The sequence below is a fragment of the Mirounga leonina genome, unplaced genomic scaffold (assembly GCF_011800145.1).
Source record: "Mirounga leonina isolate KUSES-001 unplaced genomic scaffold, KU_Mleo_1.0 Mir_91, whole genome shotgun sequence".
Lineage (NCBI taxonomy): Eukaryota > Metazoa > Chordata > Mammalia > Carnivora > Phocidae > Mirounga > Mirounga leonina.
In genome coordinates this window covers 48,603,173-48,610,429 of record NW_023270839.1, presented here as the reverse complement: position 1 = coordinate 48,610,429, position 7,257 = coordinate 48,603,173, and positions in this window count along the sequence as shown.

Genomic DNA, 7,257 nt, shown 5'->3' with positions numbered 1-7,257 from the left:
TTTCTTTTATCGGACAAAAAGAGTTCACTATTTTACTCCCACAATACTAGCTAGCGTCCTGTGGCAAAATTTTGGAGGCATGCCGGTCGGATCTTGTCTGACTTGCAGTTGGTTCCTTTGGGTTGATTAATTCTGGGAACAGATCTGGGCAGAAGTTGTGGTTAAGTGGAGCCTGATTACACAAATTCAGCACATCAGTGGAACTAGCCTCAGTGTTGGGCTTTTACAGAGCTGCTCAAGCTGACTCTGTAAAATCGGAGAAGGAAGACAACCCCCCCCCAATAATGATCCTGCTGGCTGCAGATTTAAGCATGCCTACATCAATAAGCTCTTTTCTGAATTTGGGTCAATGCTGCAACAGGAACATTGTATTCCTCTTGCCAAGGAGCATGTTGTCAGCTGCCTAGATGCTACATGATCTTCCCAAGGAGAATGCACTAGTCTGTGCTCTTAGCAAGCCAACTGTATCATTTCAGGAGTTGTGCATGCTAGCTAGTATCAGTAGAGACTTGGCTGGGCCCTGCTCAGAAATAAGCATGTCTGGAGAGACTACTTCCACAAAAGGACACTCTTGGGAGACAGATGCGCGAGTCACAGAACATACCAGGCAAACTTATCACCAAGCACAACTTGATATTGTTGAATGATAGCTTGAAGGATGTATTTCAGAGGAGTGCCCCTTCTATTTTTAACTGAGGAGCCAATATTATTAATCACTGAATAGCATGTCCTCTGGTCATATTTCTTGTGAATTGTAAAACCACCTCCTGCCACCTGTTTCAAAGATGGCTGTGTAAATAAGTTGTTGTGATTGGATATTAGTTTTCTGGCCACCCTTCCGAATAGCGACCAGTTTCTTTTTTTGTGGAATTATCTCTTCCTTATGCAGTGTGATCTGATGGGACTGTAATCTGGGGGAACTGCGCTCCTTTAGCCAAACATCAGGCTCATGACTCAAGATGGACCAATCACCTGCTCCTCACCAGGAATCTGTATCCTGAGCAGAGGAACAAAGAAAGTGAATCTGTTGGAATTCATTTATTTTGCCCTCGGAAAGGTAGGGGGTGTTGCTTGTTCTTGCTATTAAACCAACGAGCACCCAGTAAATTCAGTCTTGCTTAAATTAGCCAGAGCTGATTTCTGGACTTGCAACCAAAGAATCCTAGCTGATAGACTATTGCCTGTGGCCTATCCTGCTTGCCTTGGCTAGAGGGCCAGCTTGGCATGAGTTAACTAAGGACTACTAGTTGAGATCACCTATTTCATCTCAAGTGCCATTGGAACCCATACACCTGGAAAAGAGTAGGCTCTTCAAACAGTTGATACAAAGTAAGCAATCTTGGTTGTTTTACTGTTAACTCAGAAAGCCATGCTAGGTTCTAATGCCTGCATCAAAGAGTTGGTGTCATCCTAATTCACTTGTGTTTGATATTAGTTTGCTATAATCACTGTTTTTTCTTTTAAAGATTTTATTTATTTATTTGAGAGATAGAGACAGCAAGAGAGGGAACACAAGCAGGGGGAGTGGGAGAGGAAGAAGCAGGCTTCCGGCGGAGCAGGGAGCCCAATGCGGGGCTTGATCCCAGGACCCTGGGATCATGGCCTGAGCCGAAGGCAGACGCTTAACGACTGAGCCACTCAGGCACCCCTATAATCACTGTTTTTTCACTAGTTCACTTCACACTTACTTGTGTCAGAAATCTGACTTCTGTTCCTACCACTTTTGGGTGCTCTCATCAAGGGACTGGTGGTCTCCTCTTTTCCAAATGTAAGGGGCATTTCCCAGCCTTTCTCTTTCCTGGCTTCACTGCTGTGTATGTGCTGATGCCTGCCCTGCGCTCCAGCCCTATCTATGTATCTAACTCCTTACCAGTCAATCTCCTAGTCACTTCAAACTCGACATGTCCCAAACTGAACTCATTATCTCTCCCCCACAGTCCCTCTCAATCATGCTCTCTTCCTGCGATCCTTGTCTTAGTTAATAGCATTTAGTCACCCCAGCTAGGAACCTAGGTATTATTCTGATGATTCCTGTACATTTCTTACCTTTCACAGCTAGTGAGTCACCACATCCTTTAAACTCCACCTTTCTCTTCTCCATTTCCTCTATGACCTAAAGCCTTAATTCAAGTCTTCATCATCCTGGAGTACTGCCAGAGTTTCTTACCTAGTTTCCCTGCCACCAATCCTCCCCCTGCTGCCATCCACTCCTGCCATAACTGGCAGAGTGATCCTTTCTAAAAATGCATTGCTTCAAGGATTTCCCATTGCCTACAAGCTTCTCAGCCTGCCATGCAAGTTTCTTCATGACCTGGCCTTAGCATGTCTGTCCAGCCTCATAAATTACCTTCCTTCCTTTGCTGCCTCCTCTCCAGTGATGCTGCTTTACAGTTCCTTGTACAAAAACATGTGTTTCATACCACATCCTCCCACCCCCACCACCATGTCCCTCTTCACTCGGACTTCATTCATCTGGTAACTATATCTACTCATCTTTGGAAAACTCCATTCAACAGATACCTGGTTGAACCTTTACCTCTGCAGGTAGAATTAGCCATTCTCATGTTTGTGCCCTCCCCATCCCACTGCATATTATCTCTCTCTCCCAAATTTAGGGATAGTCCTCAAGACCACACTTAGGTTTGATAATTCACCAGAAGAACTCACTGAAAGCTGTTATACTCACGGATAGAGTTTGTCACAGTGTTAGGAAACAGATTAGTCAGTCAAGGGAAGAAATGCATGGGGCAGAGTCCTGAAAGTTCCAAATGTGAATCTTCGTTTTCCTCTCCCAGTGGAATCATGAATAGCATTAACTTCCCTGGGACCTGTGTATGATAGTACTTAGGGAGAACTGCCAACCAGAGAATTTCACCTGAGCTTTGGTGTCCCAAGTTTTTATTGGAGCTTGGTCATTTGGACCCGGTTGGCTGACCTCACTCTCCAGCCTCTCCAGAGGTCTAGCTGATAACACAGGATCCAAAGTCCTCTTTTCCCCCAGTCACAGTGCTAGACTATCTGGTGTGGCCAAAGACCCTCAGGCAAACAAACTTTCTTAGGACATTCCAAAGGCTTAGAGGTTATTTCCTAGGAGCCAAGGGCAAAGGCCAACTTCTCTTTGAGCAAGGTTAAATTCCTTACTACACATTCCCTCTATTAGATGGCAAGCGTTTTTTTTTTCAAAGATTTTTATTTATTTATTTGACAGAGAGAGTGAGAGCGTGTGTACACAAGTAGGCAGAGTAGTAGGCAGAGGGAGAGGGAGAGGGAGAAGCAGGCTCCCAGCTGAGCAGAGAGCCCAACTCGGAGCTCGATCCCAAGACCCCAGGAACATGACCTGAGCCAAAGACAGACGCTTAACCGACTGAACCACCCAGGCGCCCCTAGATTGCAAACTCTTTCAGGTCAGAGACCTGGTCTTATTCATCTTTAGCTTCCCAGTGCCTGGCATTTATTAAAATGTTGGTTGGGTGGGGCTGCCTGGGTGGCTCAGTCATTAAACGTCTGCCTTCAGCTCAGGTCATGACCCCAGGGTCCTGGGATCCAGCCCCGCCTCGGGCTGCCTGCTCAGCGGGAAGCCTGCTTCTCCCTCTCCCACTCCCCCTGCTTGTGTTCCCTTTCTCACTGTGTCTCTCTCTGTCAAATAAAATAAAAAATCTTAAAAAAAAAAATGTTGCTTGGGTGAATGAGATGATGAGCTGGAATGAGAAGGCAGTCCCTCTTCTCTTCTGCACAGAGCAGTGACCCTGGAGAGGAGGCTGAGTGGAAGTGTGTGGTGGGCTGCTAATGGGTGGATGGATATGCTGCAGAGTTCTAAAAACAAGAATTATATTTAGTTCTCTAAATGTGCTTAAAAGGACAACCTAAAAACTTTCTCATACACTGGAGGAGGGAAAGAAATGATGTTCACAGCTACAGATTTCCTCTCTAGTAAGGAAGTGAGCAAAAACCTCACAATACATATTTTTAAGCAGATGTGGCCATTTGTTTTATGCATTCTGATATGTAAGGCAGGAAAAGTGGACAAAAGCCTTGAGATCTTGGCAAGAGTATGACTGCTTGTTTTGGTAAGATGGGCTGATTTCTGAGTTCCTACCCTGTCTTAGGATTCTGTGATTACACCCAGTGCTTATGTCAAAAAAGAAGAAAATTTATTTTTTTTAAAGATTTTACTTATTTATTTTAGAGAGAGTGTGTGAGCGCACAGGGGAGAAGGGCAGAGGGAGAGGGAGAGTCTTAAGCAGACTCTGCACTGAGCATGGAGCCCATTGCAGGGCTAGATCTCACGACCTTGAGATCACAACCCGAGCCAAAACCAAGAATCCAGCGCTTAAACAACTGCGCCACCCAGGCACCCCGAGAACCAAATTAATTTAAAATTTTTGTTTCCCCACCAAGTCTTGAGAGGTTTGGTCTTGGGTGTTGCTTTGATTGTGACTCACCCTCTACGCCCCTCCCCAGTGGGTCTATGGCAAGGCAGAGGCAAGGAGGAGGGGCCTGGGAGAGCTGGGAGGTTGGCGGTAGTGAAGATGAATCAAGAGTAGCCTCAGGTAGGAAATATCTGAGGGAAGAGACAGAGTCCCTAATCTAGGATGTGTGCATTTGTTTCTCACATCCATTCCCAGTGATAGTGATTATTTTGAAAAGTGGATTTTTGTGTCTGTTTTGAGGAGGCAGAGAAGTGGCCAGAGGCAGCCTGGGAAACTGGGGGGTAGGCCTCACTATGGGGCCCAGCCCAGAGGCATTCTCCTCATCCTCAGAGACAGTATGGAACCAGAAGAGACAAAATTTGAAACCTAGAGAGTTCTTCTGGCCAAGACTTGGCACAGACCACTAGCATTTATAGCAAGCTTCTTTCCAGCTGGCTGGCGGTCCCTTCAAGCCTCTCCCTCTGCTTTTGCCCTGCAGGTTTTCTCCGCTGTCAAACTGGGGAAATAAAAGATGGAACTCGTCTGTCAGTTCTGCTTCTCGCTGGCAACGTTAACAAAAGCTTTTGTAAGGGAGGAAGTTGAAACTGGTTCAGACAAGGTTCTATTTGTGGACTTAACTTATCCCTTCTGTTCTGGACTCCCGTTAACACAGATAAAGTCAAAGTGAGTGAAAGCAGTGTAACTCAGATGGTACCTCCCTCTTACATTGACTGTTTTTTCATAAGCAAAAAAGTATCCAGGGTAACCAAACCAGTTTGGTATTCTTTGATAAAAATTGGACCTCGTTGGCTAGGAAAGGACAGATCCATTCTTTCAGCAAACATTGATTGAGCACCACCTGCTGTGTAAGGTGTATCGCACTAGGTTCTGAAGAAAGAGGAGTGACTAAGACATGGTCCCTGCCCCCAAGGAGCTTGTGGTCTAGTGGGAGAAATGGGCAAGGAAGCAAATAATTGTCCTCAGAGTGTTAGATAAACTCTAGACACAGGTGTCAGATACAAAAGTAACATAGAATAGTGACTGATTAACCCGTGATTTAGGAGTGGTGCATAGGATGTCAGATGAGAAAATTGAATATGGAAAGAGACAGCTTGGGCGCCTGGGTGGCTCAGTTGGTTAAGCGACTGCCTTCGGCTCAGGTCATGATCCTAGAGTCCAGGGATCGAGTCCCGCATCGGGCTCCCTGCTCGGCAGGGAGTCTGCGTCTCCCTCTGACCCTCCTCCCTCTCATTCTCTCTGTCTCAAATAAATAAAAAAAGAAGAAGAAGAAAGAAAGAGACAGCTCATGTTCTAGTTTAAAAAGAAGACAAAAGCAAAAACGGTCAAGAACAGCAACAGGGAAGGATGGTCCCTGGGGCATTTTGGGTAATGGGGGATTGTAATCTACACGGGATAGGGTTTTTCACCTTCCTTGCAAAGCACATTCTAGTGGTGATAGATTTAGCCTATGAGTAAATAAGAAAAAAAGTCCCCCCTAGACATTGGTTAGCAGTATGACCTTATTTAGCCTGTATCTGTTTGCCTTTTAGAAAAAAGGCAGTAAGAATTTTGGGGGGATCTTTTATAGCCAAAACATGTGTGTATAACACAACATATCTTTTCCATAGGCAGTAGTCATTTTGGAGCAATGTTTGAGAGGAGCTTTGGATTTTATTTTATTTTAAGATTTTATTTATTTATTTGACAGAGAGAAAGAGAGAGAGGCAGAGGGAGAGGGAGAAGCAGACTCCCTGCTGAGCAGGGAGCCTGATATGGGGCTTGATCACAGGACCCTGGGATCAGGGCCTGAGCCAAAGACAGACAATTAATTGGCTGAGCCACCCGGGCACCACATGAGCTTTGCATTTTATTTTATTTTATTTACTTTACTTATTTTTTTTTTTTTAAGATTTTCTTTATTTGACAGAGAGACAGCGAGAGAGGGAACACAAGCAGGGGGAGTGGGAGAGGGAGAAGCAGGCTTCCCGCTGAGCAGAGAGCCCGATGCGGGGCTCGATCCCAGGACCCTGGGATCATGACCTGAGCTGAAGACAGACGCTTAATGACTGAGCCACCCAGGCAGCCCAAGCTTTGGATTTTAGAAGTAAAGGTGTTTTGGGGGAAGGTGTTGTAAAATTCCAATCATAGTTTTGGAAATATCTCTTTTCCAAACAAATATACCTGAGCAAGTATAAGAAAGGCAGGAGAAAATGGCAAGCTAGAGGTCTCAGAGTTAAGGTGGCTATCTTTTTAAATTTTATTTCATTTATTTATTTTTATAAGGTGGCTGTCTTCACTGATTCAGTCATTTAACACATTTATGAAGGGCCTGCCTACTAGGTACCAGGCTCTAGATTCTGAGGGGCCAGGGGCCAACAAGACAGAGGTGGTTCCTGCCTTCCTGGAGCTTATAGTCTAGTAATACAGGCAGAGACTAGGCTGATGGACATGGAAACAAGGGCACAGTTAGAAACTGTGTTCGGCTCTCTGATAAAAAAAAAAATAAGAGGGAGAGAGAGAGCAACAGGGCGTCTAATTCAGTTTAGGGAGTAGCCAAGAAAGATCTTGCTGAGGAAGTGACTTTTGAGCTGAGACCTTAAGGATGAGTCACATTTGTCTGGTGAAGAAGGTGGGAGGAAGGGGAGGAAAAGCTTTCTAGACAGAGACCTGAAACCTTTGCCTTAAAAGCAAAAGACAGGGCGGCTGGGTAGCTCAGTTGGTTAGGCGACTGCCTTCGGCTTAGGTCATGATCCTGGAGTCCTGGGATCGAGTCCCGCATCGGGCTCCCTGCTCAGCAGGGAGTCTGCTTCTCCCTCTGACCTCCTCCCTCTCATGCTCTCTGTCTCTC